The 18,918-nt window shown below is 51.1% G+C and overlaps 1 long non-coding RNA gene across 9 annotated transcripts in view; it reads left to right on the top strand.

The window, feature by feature from the left end:
* Positions 1–18,918, top strand: part of LOC135403954 (uncharacterized) — a 29,747-nt gene that overhangs the window by 1,438 nt on the left and 9,391 nt on the right. For 2 of the 9 annotated variants that reach the window (XR_010425529.1, XR_010425530.1), the window contains exons 2-3: positions 1,385–1,486; positions 4,580–4,898. This is a non-coding gene — a long non-coding RNA (uncharacterized LOC135403954). Of the gene's footprint in view, positions 1–1,384; positions 1,487–3,526; positions 3,546–4,579; positions 4,899–7,963; positions 7,983–14,224; positions 14,271–15,474; positions 15,494–16,773; positions 16,793–18,918 lie in introns of those variants that run through there. The other 7 variants (XR_010425532.1, XR_010425531.1, XR_010425533.1 and 4 more) reach the window with 7 other exon arrangements.

Below are 18,918 nucleotides of genomic sequence, written 5' to 3'. Positions count from 1 at the left end.
TCCACGCCTCCTCCGTGCGCGGCGGAGCGCAGCGGGTGCGGAGCGGAGAGGACACGATCCCTCCCCAGCCTCGCAAACTTCTCCTTGCGTGGCATTTCTTAAATTTCTCCCCCCACCCCAATCAGGTTCGACCCGCTCCATCACTCGCCACCCCCCCCCCCCCCCGCCGTAAATAACCGGCCGTGAGGCGGCCCCGCCGAGGCTCCCCCTCATCAGGCTGCGAAGGGCACCCAAATTAAGTGGATTTAGGGTTTTTTAGCAGTTACTGGAGCCAGACGTGACACCCCGGCCGAAATCCGCCTCTCGATTGCAGCGGGCCCGGGCGCCCGGTGCTGCCAACCGATGGAAAATCCCTCGCGGCTTTTTTTTATTTTCTGCTAAGGAAGCTTTAATTTCTATTTTAATTTGTATTTTTTTTTAACTCGTATTTTAGTTCTTATTTTCCTTTTCTTTTTTTTTTTCTTTCCTTTTTTTTTTTTTTTTTTTTTTTTTTGTGTGTGTGTCTTTAAAATCCTCATTCTTGCAGTCTGTCCTTGAGTCTCCCCTCTGCGCGGGGAAGGAGAAGAAGCTGCGCTCAAAGAGTGCGCGGGGAAAAATCAAACCGAGCTTATTTTAGGTTATTTTTCAGTTCGTGCACGGATTCCCTGCTCTGCAGAAAACCACTTGGTACCCACGGGGTCAGGTTCTGCCCGGCTCGGCTCCGTTTTTAGTCCCCGAAAATTAAGTTTTTATTTATGCACTGGTGTGCGTGGAAATTTTAGGGCTGGAAATCCTCAAATTTGCCGTTATTGGGGCGATCCCGCGATCGCGGCGGCTCCTTCTGTTTCCCGGCGATTTGGATTTTTTTTTTTTTTCGGGAAAACAGCAAATAGCTTTTTATTTGCCAAGAGACTCAAAATACATCCGAGCATCTTCTGTTAATCGCTCGTGTCCTTCCCTAAATCCTCCCAGATCGGGATGACTCTAACGCGATGTTATTATTAAATAAAATTAGAACTAAAACTGCACTGTCATCGGGGTAATCCCGGGGAGAATCCGAGTTTGAAAGCGAAATCCGTGTCTTTGCAGCCTTTTTCAGGATGAATCGCAAAATTCGTCGTTTTTTCTTTTGACGGGTTAAAAAAATAATTATAATTTCTGGAGGAGCCTGAAATAGAAATTTAGATTTTTTTTTAATGTGGATTTACTGAAAAGGAGAATAAAAAGAGGGAAGGCGTGTGGTTGTGTCTCTAAAATCCCATCTCAGCGAGGGTGGGGAATGGTTAAAGCCGGCCCCGCCGGGACCCTGCAGAGCTGCTCCGCCGACACCCACGTGTGGGGGCTGCGCGGACACCCCCGGCGCTGCCGGCTCTTTAACCGCCCCTCTCTGTGTCTTCTCTTCCAGGAGAGCCCTGGCTCCGGGTCCAGTGGCTGCTTCCCCCCCGGCCGGCCCCAGCCCCGCTCTGCCCACGGGGGAGAAGCCGCTCGCGTGGGGAGCGCGGCTCAGGTGGGTGACGGGGAAACGAGGAGGGAGAAATCCCGGGGACCACCAGCCCCGGGGCGCGAGCAGCTCCGGGAGGGCGTGGGAAGGGCCCTTTGCCTAAAAGAAATTGGGGGCTGCAATTCGGTTGAGGGTCGCAGGTGGGGGGGAATCACCTGATGCCTCCAAAAGGTGCTGCATCCAACCCGGCCCTCCATCCCCTGCGAGCACCCACAGAGTCTTCCTGAAGTCTACATTTTCCTCCCCAACCAAGTCTAGAAGCAGACGAAGGGAAGGGGGAAAGGTGCAACAACACCCCACACACCAAACCCTTCTGTGCAGACGGGGCCCACAGAGAAGCCAGGCTGGAGGCCACGGGGAGAGGCTGCCGGCGGAGCAGCGACAGTCCTGGGGGGCAGAGCCCCAGCCCCGGGAAATGGGGCCAGAATGGTTTGGGCTGTCCATAACGCTGAGCTGTTGGGACCACCCCCCTGGGAAAGTTTGGGAACCCCCAGGGCTGAGAAAGTTCTCTGCTGCCTCGATGCCTCACAGGACCCTCCCTGGGGTTATTTCCACATCCCCTGGCCCCCTTTACCCACTCCCAGGCAGAGCTGTAAGTGCTGGGCCTGATGGGAGCCAGACCAGTGGGCTCCCATTTTCCCAGTGGGGGCAACTGGGAGAGAGGACCCCGACAGGGTGGGCATGCCACCAGCTGCACTGGTGGTGACAGTGGGAGTAACTTCCCACTCTAAACTCACAGACCCAAACCCAGCTGGCTTTATGCTAGGAAAAAAAATTCCAAGGTGAAGAGGAATTTTAAGAGACAATGCAGGGGGTGAGGGGGGAACCAACCCCCAGTCTCCATTCTTGTTCAAGGAAAAATCATGGCTTTATTTTTGGTGGGATCTGTATTACAGCAGGAAAATCAGAGCACTTAGTTAAAACTACAAAAATAAAGTAGCATTTGATTCCATCTGGAAGCTGCACAGCCCGGCTGGGCCCCAGTGGCACTGGCACCACTCGGACAGCGGCGGCAGCGCAGATGAGCAGGGGTTCCCCTCCCCGAGAAAGGAGAGCCTGGGGGGCTGAGCCTGGGGGGCAGAGAGGAGGAGAGCTGGAGAGGTGGGATGATGGTCATGGCTGGTGGTGGGGACACTTAGTGTTGGGGGTGGGTGGTGGCGATGGGTGGTGGCCAGTGGTGGTGATGAGGGTGATGGTGATGAGGATGGTGGTGGTGATGGTGCCAAGGGTGATGAACGGGGTGGACATGAGGATGACGGTGGTGATGATGGTGCTGGGGGTAGTGAACAGGATGGTGCTGAGGACGATGGTGCTGAGGGTGGTGAACCAGACGATGGTGAGGGTGATGGTGGTGATAATGGTGCTGAGGGCGGTACACGCGATGGTGATGAGGGTGATGGTGATGAGGGTGATGGTGATGAGGGTGATGGTGACGGTGGGTGATGGTGACGGCAGGTGATGGTGCTGGTGATGGCGATGGTGGTTCTGAGGTGGGTGATGGCGATGGTGGAGACGGTGATGGTGGCGATGGTGGGGGGCGATGATGGGGAAGGGTGATGGGGGTGAGAGAGACGGGGGTGAGAGGGACGAGGGCAGGGCGATAGGGATGGGGGGGTGACGGGCGGCGGCGACGCGCGTGTGCGCGCGGCTCGCGGCCCCTCCCAAACCCATTGATGAACCGATGGGCGCTGCAGAGGGGTGGGAGCCGGGGCGGGTGACGTCAGGAGGGGCCGAGCCAATGGGCTCGCCCGGAGAGGGCCGGGAGTGGGAAAGCATGAATGAAAAGTGCCGCGCGCCGCTCCCCCCGGCGCAGAGGCTGCGGGCAGCGGGGCGGGCAGCAGGTATGAGCCGAGCCGAGCCTTGCTGAGCCCAGTCGAGCCGTGCTGAGCCCAGCCGAGACTTGCCGAGCCCAGCCGAGCCACCGGCAGGGCCCCGAGCTGCCGGCAGGGCCCCGGCCCCGCGCTGCCGACGCTCCGCTTCGCGGGAGAAGGCGGGGGCGGAGGAGCCGCGGCATCTCGGCGGAGCGAGGGCTCCGCGTCTTCCCCGCAGCGCGCGGAGGCTGCAGGTGAAGGAGGGATGGGAGCGGAGCAGGTCGCTCGGCGAGGGGAGGGATGCGGGTGGAGGCGGGCGGCCGGGACTGCGGGGTGCCGCGGGGAAGGGGAGGGGTGAGGGTTCCTCCCCTGGAGAATGGAGGGATGCGGGATGCCCTGGAGAGGAGGAGCGGTGCGGGGATGCGCGTTCCTTCCCAGAGGAGGGAAAGGTGGAGGGACGCAGGTCACTCCGGAAAAGGAGAAGGGTTCTCCCCCACCCCTGGAGAAAGGAGGGATGGAGGGATGCAGAGCCCACGAAGGAAGGATGGAGGGATGCGTGCTCCCCGCGAAAGAAGAAAGGACGGAGGGATACGGGGAGAGGAAGGCGAGGGATGCGGGTCCACACCAGCGGAAAGCTCCGGTCCCCCCCGAACGAACGGAGGGATGCGGGTCCCGGTCCCCGTGCAGAGCCGGGGTCCTGAGCCGCGAGCATGAGTCTCTCCCTTCCTTCTTTCCTCCTTTCATCATTTCCTCTGTGTTTTTCATCGCTTCTGTTCCCCCAGATCTTGGCTGAATCCAAAGCATCACAAGTTATTATTTATATTAACCGGCAGGTTTTTCTCGCAGTCATTTTGTTTAGAGAGCGTTAAACGCGTTTCTGGGTGGGGAAATGTCCTTTTGGTCTTCTCTGCATATCTTAAGTTGCGGGCGCAAATTATATTTGCTTTGATTATTACCAGTTTGAATGCATTAATTTGATAGTTATTAAAAATAATGTGGGCTTAATTCTCGGCACCTGCAGAATATCATTTGGTTTGCAAATGAAACAAATTGAAACTCGGCAGAAAATAGGCAGCTCCTGCGTGGTGATCCTGTAATTCTGCTCCAAATTGTGTTTCCGAGGGGCCTGATCCTGCCTGTCCCAGTGATGCTCAGGACTCTGTGCCCTGGGCTGGCTGGGCTGCGGGAACAGTGCCAGGGCTGTAGCTGTGTGCACATATTATGGATCTGGCTGCTAATATTTGCATCTCTTTTTATTCATTTTCCTCCCTCGTTCATTCCTTAAAAGCCACGTGCCCCCGAACCCCTGGAGAAGAGGAGGTTGGCTTTTTCCTGATGATGCTGTAGACTCCAGGGGTTGGTTGTTATCTTTGGTTATCTAGCTGTATGAGTGGTGTCGATTCTTCATAAAGCTAGATAACCGAAAGTAAAAATAACCCCATTACACGCCTGAGGAGGATGTGGAGAAGAAAGGAAATTCATCAAAAGGAAGAGGAGGAAAAGAAAAAATGAAAAGAGGAAAAAAAAAAAAGGAAGAGAAAGGAAATGAGAGGCAGAAAAAAAATGGGGAAAAAGACAACTTTCAGAGTCTGGAATTAAAACCCGAGGTAGGATTTTTTTATTTTATTTTTTTTAGAACTCATTTTCCTCCTGTGATTTTAAGAGTTTACTAATTCTGGGCATGGGGAGAAACCGTCTGTGTTGAGAAAGACAAGGATGTTGCCGCTCTCTCCTCGGCCGTTAACCGTAATTGAATTAACAAAGTAAAACTTCCAATCAGATTATGAATTAGTTAAGTCCAGGACCCAGACTACAGATCAAGGATGAACTTTCATTGCATAACCAGTCGTAGAGCATCAGAGAATCCATAAATCAATACAGATTACTGTGTTGGATTATCTGTTTAATAAAGCAGCAACAGAGCAATGTTTATTAATGGTTGTTTTGCAAATACGAGTACTGGATTCTTTTTCCTTTTTTTTTTTACTTCCCTCCCCCACTCTTCCCTATCTGTTATACATTTAATTTTCTTCCCTGACAGCTATAACTTGATATCAGGATTAGAAAGAAGGATATGGTGATTTGGAAAATGGTTTCTTGCAGTTTTCTTTGTTTTTCTTCCCTAGTATCTATCCAAACACTTTCTTTATTCTTTTAACCCTTTGTCTATGAACACTTCTTTGCATAGACTCAAGATTCCAAGACTGGGGATTCACAAAATATATAGATATATATAACTTGTGTATGGAACCGTGTGAGACTATTTGGGAAACTTGATTTTGCTTAGTTTATCTTCTCTGCAAATCCATGCTGGTTCTTACCCCTCTTTACTGGATTATGTGTCAACCTCTTCCTTGTGGAAACTGAGATTTTTTTTTTACCTGCTTTACTGTAGAAGGGAATTTTGGATCAAAGAGGTGAACTGGGTGCTTCCCACTCATTTTTAATAGTGAGACTGGTTGCCTTAGATGCTACCTTCAAAATACAGCAAAATATCTGCAAAGGTGTCTTGATGTTGCTTAGAAGAACACAAAGATCTCATGGTGGATTAAGAAAAAATAATCTCAGAATGGTGATTCCAAGGAGAGGAAAAAAAAAGAAAGGTCTTAATAATAATAAAGAGCTAATGCGGGTGACGGCACCTGAACTAATTTTGGAAAGGAGCAATTATAGCTTTGTGACTTTATGAAAACCCTCTTGTGAGAGATGTAGAAATGAGCTGACTTTTGACCCATGCTGGACCCGCTCGTTTTGCTCATGTGCTCATCAGGATCTTTAAAAAAACAGAAGGGCAGAAGAAACTGTCCCTTGGCACCTCATCCAGGGAAGGGCTGTAGCGCTGCGTGTGACATGAAAGATTTATCCTGCTCATATGATTGCTTGAAATTAATAAACAAGGTATTTTTTCCCCCTCACCCATGGCCCTGTAATTCAAAATAATTTAGTGCCTGTGTTAACTGGGAGTTCATGTAATGATCTTCTAGGGGAAAGCTTAGGGAAAACCTCCTCTCTGTCTTCCCATCGAGGTTCACCTGGGTGCTGCCATTGTTCCTGGTGCTGTTCCCGCAGCCCATGTCGGTGGTGGCAAGGGAAGTTTTTACAGGCTCTTATATGATTCCCTCTTCCTTGTTGCCTTCTTCTTTCTCCTCCCTGGGGCGAGTGAAGTGCTGCTTTCCTGGCCAGGTGGCTCATCCCCAGTCAAAGGGGGACATTGCAGAGGACAGGGCAAGAGGGAGCCAGCTCCAGAAATCATTTGAGCTTTGATCCATGGACAGGGAGAGAGCATCCTCCATGGAAGGGGAGAGAGCATACTCCATGGACACTCACACCTGAGTGTCTCGTAGGATGAGGCTGGACACTCTTGGCTTTGGTGACAGTGGGGTGTTACCACACAGAGCTCTCCTCCTTCATCCTTCCCAGGCAGACTGAGCCTCGTTGCTGGTCCAGATGGATAGTGTGGATAGTTGCTGCTCCAGCCAGGCTGAGGGACTGGGATGTGTCTGTGGGCAGACACCGGCACTGAGCAGTGGCCTGAAGTCCTCGTGTGAAGAGGGGCAGTGGCTCCCCAGGGGGACAAGGGACTCTTCCTCTGGGTGAGCACTGGGGAGTTGCCATGTGCCACCCACCATTGGCCGGTGTCTTCATTCAAGGGGGGGGAGAGCGCCTTTTCTCCAATCAGGGGCTGGGAGCGATGCCATGTGAGCATCTTTTGGTGTTCCTGGGTGACCAATCCTGGTCTGTGTGGCACTGCCATAGGCTGATTTTGATGGTGTCACTTGCTTGGCTGTAACAAAGGCACGGGCAGGAGTGGGGGGATGCAAACTGGGATGAGGACGAAACTCGGCCAGGAATTTGGCAAACCATGTGTGGTGGGCCCAGACCCAGGGGCAGGATGTGCCTGTGCTGGTCTGTGATGGAGAGGGTGGGTTTAAAGCCCACCAGGCCCGACCTGGCTCTCTGGAGCCCGTGCACCTCATTTCGAGCTGCAAAAAACTCCCCTTAAAATGGCTGTGACTCTCCCCGTTCAGGGACGTGGTGACACCATGGGGCTAAAGCATCTCCTGGTCACCACCCATCCCTTTGTGCTCCCAGCCTGGCAGGGTGAATGGGAACCAGTTTCACCCCACTCGCTGCCCCTTGACCGTTCGGTGGGTCCTTGGGGGTCCCGGTGCCACGAGCTTTGCCGTGGCCCGTGGGCTCTGTGGGTGCTGTCGGAGCGTGTTGCTCTTCGTCTGGGTGGAGATTCCTTTTTAATTTGGATTTTTGTTGTGGGGGGTGGCCATTCCCAGTGGCAAGACTGGCTGCATGGCTGCGAGCTTGGCTCTCTCAAAGGCTTTTAGGATAGTCTTGCAAAGAGCTGATTTTTATTTTTTTTCCCCCTTTTCTCTCTGATTTGCTCCTGGAGTGCACTAGCAGTAAGCCCCGTGTATTGGTATGACATTGATCCAAATTGCAGTTTACATGTGGCCATTTAAGCTTGCCTGGACACTATGATTTGACTGGTTAACACTCAGCACTGTCTACTCTGTTCTCCCTTCTGGCCGTATAACTGTTGGAGACATTAATAGGAGACACACTCGCATGTTCAGGAGCAAGGGATCAGCTCTCCACATCCCTTCTCTTGCTTAGCAGCAGCTTGGAGCAGGGAAAAAAAAAAGGAGCAAATGCAATACTAATTTTTCCATGATTCGGTGAGTCATTGTGGAGAACAAGCCTATACAAACATAATTATTGAAAATTATTAATTTCATTCAATAAATCCCCTTTAGCTCCTGTCTTTAATGCTTATGCCAAGGATACAGAAATGCAGCAGGGCATTTTGTTGCTGAGTCCAAAGCCCTTTCACACCACTCTCATCATATGAACGATGTGCTGTGAGTCAGGGGACTGGCAAAAGTGCAGAAATACTCATGCTGGTTGGTGCTGCCAGTGGATATGAACTTTTATTTTGTGATGGATAAAATATTTATATTTTTTAATATTTAATATTAGAAAATTCTCACCCTCAAATGACGAAGAATAGTTAAAAAATATTTTTAAATAGTCAGGATTGTTTGGTGTTGGAGGAAAAAAGATATTTCCCCACTGAAGGAATTTTCTGCTGGTCTTTTCCAGTTTTCAGCTGAAAACAATAGGAGGCCCTGATGGCTCAAGCCTTCTAGGTCTCCCCAGAGCATGTTGTCCCTTTCTCTCCCCAGCATCTCCCTCTCGGCACAGTCCCATGTGCCGTGGGTTGGGCAGGTGTGGAATGGCACTGCAGTGCCACCACAAAGAAATCATGCTGATACAATAGGAATATGTGTGTATCTATACAGATACAGATATTATTCCTTCCTCCAAGCAGTTGCATCCAGATTTGGTGGGAGAGGGGATGGTTTTTAAAGGTGCTCTCACGGCAGGGCTGGCAGCCAGCAGTGACTTGCTCCCAGCACTGCTCTTCAAAGCTCTGCTGGTTTTGGGGTGTCAAGGTTGTGTAGTGTGTGGTCCAGCTGGTCGGGACTGGCTTGGGGGGGATCTCTGTGCCAAAGCAAAGCATGAGGCTTCCTGCCATCGGTACCTATGGGGGTCAAAATGCTGATTGAAGCCTCCAGCCGCTGGACCGGGGCTGAGAGGGGAGCACGTCTTTGTGCCGAGAACAGAGTCTTTCCTCTTCAAACAATCAGGGCTTCAAACCCCTGAGCGTTTTCAAGGGAACGATTTTTATGTCGGGATTATGATAAACCGGCTGAGTGGGCGCGCTAAGCCGCCATAGGAATCAGATCAGGCCCTGCTTTAATTTCAGCAAGTGGCGGGTGTGTGGGAACGGAGGCTGGGGCGATGCTCGGAATTAACCGTCTGGGCTCTGGGCCCCGGCGTCCCCCGTTTCGGAGCACAGACCCGAGGAGGTGTGCGGGCAGGGTCATCTCGGCCCTGTCCCCACCGTGGCTTTGCCGATGGGTCTGGCCACCGACCCATAGCGCTTTGCAAGGTGCTTTGCACCACCCTGTGACGGTTTTAGAGTAGCCGGCGCTGGTCTCTGTACGGCAGGAGCAGGAGGGAGAGGGGATTTCTTAATATTCCAAGCTGCAAACGTGGTGCTGAGTGTCCAAAAACGAGACCGGGTGGCTCTCACTACACCCTGCCAGGGGGGAAGCGGGTGGCAGTGCCCCGAGGAGGGTACAGCTGGAAGGAAAATGATGAGCTCTGTGGTCTTCGGGCTGCTGGGAGGAGACGGGCGCCAGCGGGCAGGTCGCTCAGATGCAGCCGGGGTGATCGGATGTGAAAGCGGAGCCGCGGTTCTCGCCGCCCGCGCCGGCAGCTTCGCCTCTCCGCGCCGCCCGCCGCCGCGGCGGGAGGTTCTGCAGGCCCGGGCTTGTGTGACAGCGTTGCCAGCGTGACGGGGGGCCCCTAAAAATAGTCCTGGGGCCGCATTCCGGCTTGCCCTGCGGGATTTTCAGGGACAGATATAGAAAGGGACGTGTGCGTGTGAGTCCCGACACCTCCCTGCTCGCAGCCTCTCTCGCTGCGAGAGCAGGGGAAGGGGTGGCAGCCGCCGGGAGCGGGCGGGATCTGCTGCCGGCAAAGCTGTGGTGGCCCTGAGAAATTCTGGTTCAGGAGCCCCGTGCCAGCTGCTGTGACGGACCCCCCGAATCCTGGGGCTGAGATTCCAGGTGGGGGGTGTCTGCATGTACTGAGGTCTGTAAAGCTAACGGGGAGGTCTTGGATCGGTGCTCCTGGCTGAGTCCATCTCTGGTTATCAGTGGATCACAGTCTCTTACTCGCTGAATAACTCCAGGATTTATCCTGCTACAGCTGAGACCAGACTTGGACCTGGCATCTGTAACTGTACAGCTAAGCTGTGTAATCCTCATCCAGCAGTGGCGGCTGCGGCCTGAGCTCTGGCTTTGACAGCCCAGGCTAGGTGTAAAAATCATTGTAATTCTACTTTCAGGGGTTTTAGTACTGCTGGAGCAGGGACAAAGGGGGTAGTGCCAGGATGCTGGAGCAGGAGGAGGGAGCATCCGCACTGGGTGCATCTGCTGGGTCTCGTGTGAAGAATTTTTACAGGCAGGCGGAGGATATGAGATGGACCTTGCTTTGGGACAGGGAGAAAATTCAGGCTCTCAGAGGAAAAAGAGAAAAAAAGGCAGATTAATAAGTGTGGGGAATGAAAAACACTGGACACTCATTGGTGTGGTGGGATGGCCTGGCCTCAAGACCTGTGTGTGGCTCAAGGGGCCTGTTTGGCTCATCCTGTGGCCTTGTGGTGTTTAGGTCAAGGCAGGTAAACCAGGTTTAATTTGACCTTCAGAAGGTTCCTGCCTGCTGGAAGCTCAGAACACGTCCTTTGAAAAAAACCCACAAAAGCTCTGCTGGATCAGCATGGGAGCTCTGGGGAGGGGAAAGTGGGTCCCCAAGATCCTTGTCACCCTTATGGAGGCACTGGGTGCTCTTTGGCAAGGAGGAAGATTTCTCCCTGGGGAATCTGCTTTGTTTCATCTGTCCCTCCTCCTCTGGCTTTTAGTAAATTTCTGCTATTTTAGGTAAGAGTGAAATACTCATCTTTCACAGTATTTCTTAGGAGTGGATTGCTTTAGGGATTCCTGGGCTGAACCGGGCAGGAATGTGCCAGAGCCAAATAACCTTCCTCTGGCATCAGCAGGCACCAGCTGCTTGGGAAGAAAGTGCTTGAAACCCTACAATTATGGGATAATGTATTCCAAGAGAGTTTCTTGGCTTTCCATTCCTGAGCTGGAGAGTTTATATCCCCTCCCTGATCCTTGTAAAATGTCGCTGAACTTGGATGTTCTTGTCACCTGGCCCTCCACGGTGCCACAAGTGGTGGCAATCCCTCTGTGGCAATTGGTGGGGGCTTGGGGCTGAGCAGGAGGAAAAATACCCCCAATTTTCTGGCATTTGCTTTGAATTTGCCTCTGTGCCCTGGTTTTGGGAGAGGAATCATACCTTTGAAAAGAGATGGAGGGGCACTGGCCTCCACAGCCACCTATAGAGTCAATGGGAGAGTGATGGGGAATTAATAATATAACTTGGATTGTTCAAGGGAATTAGGCACGTAATTCACTCAGGAACTTTGATTAATCCTGCAGGGCACTGTCAGTATCCAGGAATTTTCTCCCCGCTGGGGCCTGGTGGGGAGGTACAGGATTAACCCCTCTGGCTGGTGGGAGGTTTGAGGTCTCTGGATGCTGTGCTGGGCTGGACAGGGACCATGGGGGATGGATGGCCCTGGGCCACTGCCCCACCCCACAATTTTGCAGACAAACCCCACTCTCTGGAGAATTTTCTCCCATCTTCCTCTTTGTTTTGGCTTTGAACAGCAAAACCCACTAACACACACTAACAAACACTTCTTTTTTCTTCTTCTTCTTCTTCTCTCTGTCTCTCTTTTTTTTTTTGTTTTTAATGAACAAAAGTTGTTTTTAACCTTAAACCCATCCACCTGCAGGAGCATCAGCAGGGCGGGGTGGGTTTTTGGAGGGAGAGCTTTCCTACCGAGCTGTGCATCTCCTTGGTGCTCTTTGCTCTAGAAAACCACTGATTTTTGGAGAGGTGGGGAGCAGGAGGAAGCCTGGCTGTGCTGCCTGGCCACTCTGCCCCCTCAGCCAAGGCTCTGCCAGCACCAGAACAAGCCGGCCGAGAGGCCGGAGAGAAGGCAAAGCTGTCTCCCTCCTCCGGTGCAAGGGATGGCCACGGCGCGGGTTGCCATGGAGAACCGGGATTACTCTGCGCGTGTGTGCGCGGGGTGGGGGGAATATCGGGGTTTTTTTTTAAACATTTTTGATAGAGTGCGATGCCGTCGGCGGCCGTGCTCACCCGACCTTGGGAGCTGCAACCTCCAACCCCATCCCCATCCCCTCCTCCCCTCCTTCTGCAGCCCCAGCTCCTGCCCCAACCCCTCCATCGGACTCTTATCTCCAATAATCCCCCCGTAAGAGGGCTTTCTGCTTGTTATGACACCCAGTGAAAGCGTGGGAGAAAGATCCTTTCTTCGCCCTTGTCCTCCACAGCCAGCCACTGGCCTGAATGGGAGGCTTTTTTGTGTCTCTGTGTGCCTGACTAATTGAGCTGAAGGACTTGCGTCTGGAAGGGCTTGAAAGGGACTTTTGTTGCCACTGCGGAGTTTGTGGAAGGCGAATGAGCCCTGCTTTCTTAGGGAACGCGGGTCCTGGGCAAATTTGACTCTCAGTGCTCACGCCTTCGGGTTCTTTGGGAAAATTAGAAAAAAAGGGTGGTGGGATTGATTTTTTTTTTTGGGGGGGGGGGAGGGGGTAGGTTTTTTTTTTTTTAGAACGTTATCGGCAGCCCCAGTCACTGGAGAATTGAGTCTGGCAAAAAAAAAATAAATTTTTGGCCCTGCAAGGTTGGGGAGCTGGCTTTAAAAAAAGGGCTTGGTGAGATGAGTTTAAACCAGCTAAAAATAACTGTATCTGGAGCCCCTGCCTCCAAAAATAACAGTATCGAGAGCCCTTGTTTCCAAAAATAACAGTATCGAGAGCCTCTGACTGATGTTTTTTTTAAGGCCCAATAATCAAACTCCAAATTTCCCCAATGGAAATTGTTTCATGGTCCAAGGGCGCTTCCACATCCCGTTGCATTCCAAGAGGTGATGAGCATCAACTATCACAAGGTGGTTTGAATGGCTGCTGCAAAATTTCTCTTTTCCTCTTGCCCTTAAACAGGAGTGAGGAAAAGTTGAGATTCTCCCTAAAAGTGCTTGGTGCAGGATTGTCCCCTGGTCACTCCTGGCAGGACCAGTGATGGTGTGGGCGAGCAGGAGGGAAGCCTTCTGCTGTCTGGAATAGTCCAAACCTCAGATCTTCCTTAAAACACCCACAGATGTCCTGCTGGTAAGAAAACCGAAAGGTTTTGCCACAGCAGTTTTGCCACACAGTTTTGCCCAGACTCTTCTCCGTTGGGAAGGCTGGTTTGGGGCACCTGGGACTGTCACTCCTGGTGGTGTTCCTGCTGCACCACGTCCCATTCCAAGGATCTGGCGTTTTCCATATGTCCCTGCCTTTTGTGATCTTATGCTGGGTTCCTTCAAGGACCAGCAGTACCTTCTCCCAGCCTGTCTTTTCCCCACAGCAGGGCCATGTGAAGCCCAGAGCATCCCACCTGGAAAACACCCCTATGGCAAGGAGGGAACATAGGGGTTTGGGGGAAAATAGGACTTTTGAGGCAGAAAACTCCTTGGCATGTTGGAAAGGTTGGACAGTGGCTTTTCAAGTGGCTGGTGGGAGAAATGGGGAAGAAAGTGGCTGTATGGAGTCACTTTGCTTCCGTCGCTCATCTCCCATGGGACGTGCAGCCCCTGCACCTCACTGAGAAGCTGCTTGAAATTATTGACAAGAAATATGTTTCCTTTGTAACTTTTACCCCTCTCTTGTTTTTCCCTCATTCCTGTGATCTTACAGGTCCCTCCACACAAGGAATAGCTGTGGAAGCTGCCAGGCTCCATTCCACCCTCTGTGTGGATAAACACTCCTGGAGAGTGTTACTTGGCAGTTTATTTCTAATACCAAGGGATTAAAACATTTTGAAAGTTGAATTTTTTGATGGGCTGATGTAGAGGCTGCAAATGCCCACAGCACCTCTTTTCTCACCCTGTGCCCGAAGGCCACGACCAGGTGCCTTCGGGAGTTTTCCAGGGCCAAAGAGATGCATCAAGAATAGGGAAAAGCAGAACAACTGGGTTTGAAACAGATGTGGATGTGAGCAGTGAAACCTGACAGAGAAGAAAAGGCAAAAAGAGGTGAATGAACAGGGGCCTTTTAAATAAAAAAACTAGTAAAAATTTTAAAATCCCTTTGGGAGCTGGTGCCGAACCCCTTTTCACGTGACTCCACTTGGGACTTTTTAAATTCAGCAATTTCTGCACCAGTCCTTAACTTAACACTGTGCTAAACCCCAACACTGGTTTTCTGTCCTGCAGCCCGAGGTCCGTTCTGCCGCAGCTCCGGGGGTGCCCGTGACACCAGGTATCTGTTAAGTGCATCCTGACTTGTTATTTTCCTGGGAAACAACAATTTCTGTGCTGTTTGGGTGCTCATGAGGCAGCATGGAAGGCGTTTGTCCCCTCAGCCCCACGCCAGGGTGAGGCAGTTGCACATTAGCCATTAGTGAGGAGCAGCTGCCAGCGCCAGCTCTGTGCCCGGGCACGGCTGTGCCCACCAGCACCCCCCAGCCCTTCTGCTGCACAGGACTGGGCTTTCCTTGCCTCCTTTTTTTTTTTTAAGAAATATATTTCACAATAATTATTAAAACAAAACCACCTAATTCCAGTTTTGGAATGATGCATGAACTTGGAAATTGGGGCTTGGAGTCAAAACGAGATGAGTGGAGCAGAGCAAGGCTTCTGCTTCTGCAGGCTGGGGGGCAGAAGACAAAGAAACCAAATTGCAGGTGCTTTATTTTTTTAAAAAATTATTATTCTTTGTTTGGGTTTTTTTTTATTATTTTCCCTCACCCTTTTTTTTTTTTCTTTTTTGGTAGGGAAAGGGCTTGCTCTTTTTTTAATTTTCCAAAGTGCAAACCTTGAGTATATTTTACACTCTGCAGAGGCCTTACCAGCCTGGGACCACCTTAACAAAACAAAAGGATTTATTTTTTTTATTACTGACCAGTAGTTCTGGGCTTTTGCATTTCAGAGCACATCAGATTGACTCTAAAACAATGATTTTTATGGTGTCTCTAACCAAACCCCTAAAATTTGGGAAATTCTTGCCATTGCACAGATTATTTCTCCTGTTCTCAATAGCTTCCAGATTAAATAACAAGAGTTTTTAATTAGATGGGAAAAAAAAATCAAATGTAAAAGGAGGTATAGAAAACAACAGAATAATCAGGAGATTTCAGAAAAAATGAGGAATAATTTTTAGCCAAACACAGCAATAATCCTAAACCGCTTAATTATTGCTAATCAACACAGCATTGCTACAAAATGTTTAGAATTCTGCAGTGCATCTATTTCTCCACTTTACAGCCATTGTAATAGTTATAATTCCTGCAATCCCAACATTTGGTGAGCATGAGGCCACGCACCCAGAATTTTCCTGTTTCAGTTCCCAGCACAGGGGCCTTTGTGTTTTTGGGGCTGGGATTGGGCATCGGGGTTTTTCCAAAGGTTTGGAGGAGCAGGGCAGTGATCCCACGCCGATGCTGTGTATGTTCCCAATACACTCTGAGCATCCCGAGATGCCAGGTGGGTCACGGGGATGTGGACGGGGGGCCTGTGCCACCTCTGCCATCCTTCTGCTCCTCTCTCCCTCCCTGGAGGACAACAGGCTCATTCAGCACCGGGGGAAACCATAATTTATTTTTTTTCCTCACTGAAAAAAGCTGGAAAAAAAAAAGAAGAACGGGATCTTGGTGCGTTTTGTGACTTTGTTTCCAGTGGACGAAGAGCCGGTGGCTCCGTGCCCACCCTGGTGAGCGGGTTGGGTGTGAACAGCAGAACCCTCGTGGCTGCCAGAACCTTTCGCCGCACCACAGGGAAGGTTTCACCTTCTGCTGAGAGTGGCCTGCTTATCCCTTCCCTTTCTTTTCTTTCCTTTTCCTTTTTTTAATTAATTTTTTAAATTTTTTTTTTTTATTTTTTTAATTTTCCTTTTAAATTTTTAATTTTCTTTTGAAATTTTTTTATTTTCCTTTCTATTTTTTTATTTTTCTTTAATTTTATTTTTCCTGGGTTTGCCGTTGCTTTTATTTTTTGTTTATTTTTTTGTTTTCTATCCATTTCCATTTTTCCTTAATTCTTCATTTAAGCCTGCTTTGTCTTGTCTCCTGCCAGAACATTTATCGAAGGGCAGCCGCTCCCACGCCAATGGGGTTTGTCTGTTGTTGTTGGTATTTTCCTGATGCTTTGTTCCACCCAAGACCCTCCCCAGGGCCCACGGTGCCCACCGAGGGCTGTGGATCGGGGTGCCTGGGATGGATTGGGAAACACAAAGCCCCAAGGAAGACACGGGGCTCTTGTTATCCTGGCCGCGCGCGAAAGAGTTAACCCATTAGAAATTCCGAGCCCTTCTTCCGATAGTTAAACCTGATTTGCATGCATTTGCATAATGAATGTCATTTGCATTCTTGGAGGTTGGCTACTTCTGTGGGAAAAGTCAAAGCGGGATTGCGGGGAGGGCGAAGGGGGGTCGGCGAAGAAAGAAGGGAAGATTTTTCCCTGCACCCCACGCGCATCCCTGCCCCTCGCCAGCCTCGCCCAAATGCTCTTTTTCCCCCCTTCTTTCCCCCCATTTTTTCCCCCCTCGATGCCTTCCTGCCTCTCTTTCCGCAGGACGCACAAAGCCGACCAAGGGGCGGATGGGCCGTGTCGAGGCGAAGCGCATCCTTTCCCGCTCCCCCCCTTTCCCCTCCTCTAATTTCTGCCTCTAATTCCATCTTGGCTCCTGTTCCCGGCGCCCTCTCGCGCGGGGGGCTGCGGCCCCTCTCCCTCCCCTCCCCGCGGGTGCATGCGTGCTGGAACGGCGGCAGAGGGGAAGGAGAGAAGGTGGGAGCCACCATTTTAGGCACTGCCGTGTAAAATGGCTGATTCCCTTCCCCTGCTCCTCGCCACGCGGTCGGCTCCATCCCGGCTCCATCCCGGCTGCATCCCGCGGGCGGGGATGGATCCTGCCCGTGGTGCCCCCGGTCCCGTGTCCTCAGCACCGCGGGGCTCGTCCCGGCCTCGGCCGCGGATTTCCCTGGTCCCTGTTCCCAGCTCAGGGCGTCGCAGCCACGAAACCCCCCGGGTCACGCACGAGGCACCGACCCCAACCCCAAACCAACCTCCTCTTGTCTCGTCTTCTGCAATGGGGACGGCACCAAAGGCGAGTGCGTGGTCCTTTTTTCACCAGATTTTTTATAATTATTGTTTGGAATGCCCTCCTGGGGACATTGTGGGGCTTGAGGCTCGGCTGTAGGATTTTTTCCTCGATGCAATGGATGACATTTCATTCTTTGTGTACTATGATAGCATTAGTGAAACAGCTGTTTAATTATTTTTTTTTACCCCTCCTCCTTCTTTTGGACTAGAAAAATTCAACGGCCTCATTTTTTCTGCTGCTGAAACCATTTTGTGGCCATTCAGGAAAGGGGGGAAAAAATCAATGTGAATCATGAGTGACTCCATCCCCTCCTTGTGCATGATGGGCTGAGGTGTGAGAGACTTCACCTAGTCCAGATGATCTGTGAGCACAAAGTTATTGTGCTCAGGTTAATATGAGAGAGGCGAAAAATCTCCTCATAGAACCTGGTGGGGTGTGAACTGGTTAATTTTACTACAGCACTTGAAATGTTCTGGGGTATTTTATCTGAAGACCTGTTGTGAGAGGCTTGTGGGTTAGGTGAGCGTTAGTTGTTCTTTTTAATTTCTCCCCATCCCTCTGTTGCCATGAGACCTGGAAACTTAAAAGCCTAAATATGTTGAGTGAGTTTAACCCTGGTGTGACGGGAATTTTGAAAGCAGATTAAAACCACCTCGAAATTTATCCTTAGAAGAAAAATAAATCACATTTTTTGCCAGTGGGCTGACGGTGGGGCCCCGAACACACCTGGCTGGGGGTGGCCCCGTGGGGAACCGTGGCTGGGCTCGTCTCAATCCTGGTCCCTGGTGGGGTCTGTGAGGTGGGAAGGGATTGGGGAAGGGGTGACTGTCACAGTCGTACCCCTTTAGCTCGAGCTGTGAAGGGTGTGTGGCCACGCGCTTGCTCCGCCTGCCAAACGTGCTTAGTCAGGAATGGGAAATACTTCCCTAAAACTTGCAAAAATGCACTAAGGCTCTTAGCTCTTGGGCTAAGCTGCAGCTACTTAGCCCATTTCTCACTGATTTTATTTATAAACTTCAGTCCATGCTGGGGGATTTATTTTTTTTTCTTCCTTTTTTTTTCTCCTTCTTTCCCTGGGATGGGGCACATTAGTGGGTTGGAAGTGGGGCTGGAAGGAGAGGATGGGTCTGGGTGTCCCTGCTCTGGTCCCATCAGTGCCACTCGGGCTCCCCGTTGCTGAATTTCCACAGAATTGGATTGTCTCTGATTTCTGTAGCGTTATAAATGATTTATGGGGCTAATGGACGGGAGAACAGGCTCTTTCTCTGGCCTGAGCCCTTCCTCTCTTAAACAAGCCACGTCAGTTCTGTACTGGGTGTCTAAATCGATGTGTAGCCTGTGAGTAGCCACAACTGAAAGCAGAGTTTACACAGAGGAAAAATATACAAAGTGAATATTAATACATTATTAAAATATAAAACAATTCTGTAGGGATGCTCCAAAGCAGCCTGGAGCAGGGGCTGGCAGCACAAGGGTCAGGGCTGCCTGGTTTTGTTATTTTTAGGCAGGGATGTGCAGTGCTGGAGCTTTCCCGCTTGGTTCCTACTGCATCAGCAAGGGGGAACCCTGCAGAGCACAGAGTACATCCCAAGCCTCTTCCCTTGCTGTGGCTCCCACCGGTGGTGTCCCTGGGCTTGGGGGGGAAGTGCTTGGGGCAATCAGGATAAATCCCCCCAAGCAGGGGCCACAGGGTGCTCTGGGTTTGGGTTCAGCTTTCGGCCTTGGTGCTGCAGCCACTGCCCTGGGCAGAGAGGGAAGCCTGGAGAACACAGCTTCCCTGAAGGCAAAGAATAAATAAAGGTGGGTTTTT

The sequence above is a fragment of the Pseudopipra pipra genome, chromosome 29, assembly GCF_036250125.1.
Source record: "Pseudopipra pipra isolate bDixPip1 chromosome 29, bDixPip1.hap1, whole genome shotgun sequence".
NCBI classification, from domain to species: Eukaryota; Metazoa; Chordata; class Aves; order Passeriformes; family Pipridae; genus Pseudopipra; species Pseudopipra pipra.
The sequence above is the reverse complement of the archived record's forward strand: the minus strand, read 5'-3'. Positions and strand labels throughout refer to the sequence as shown.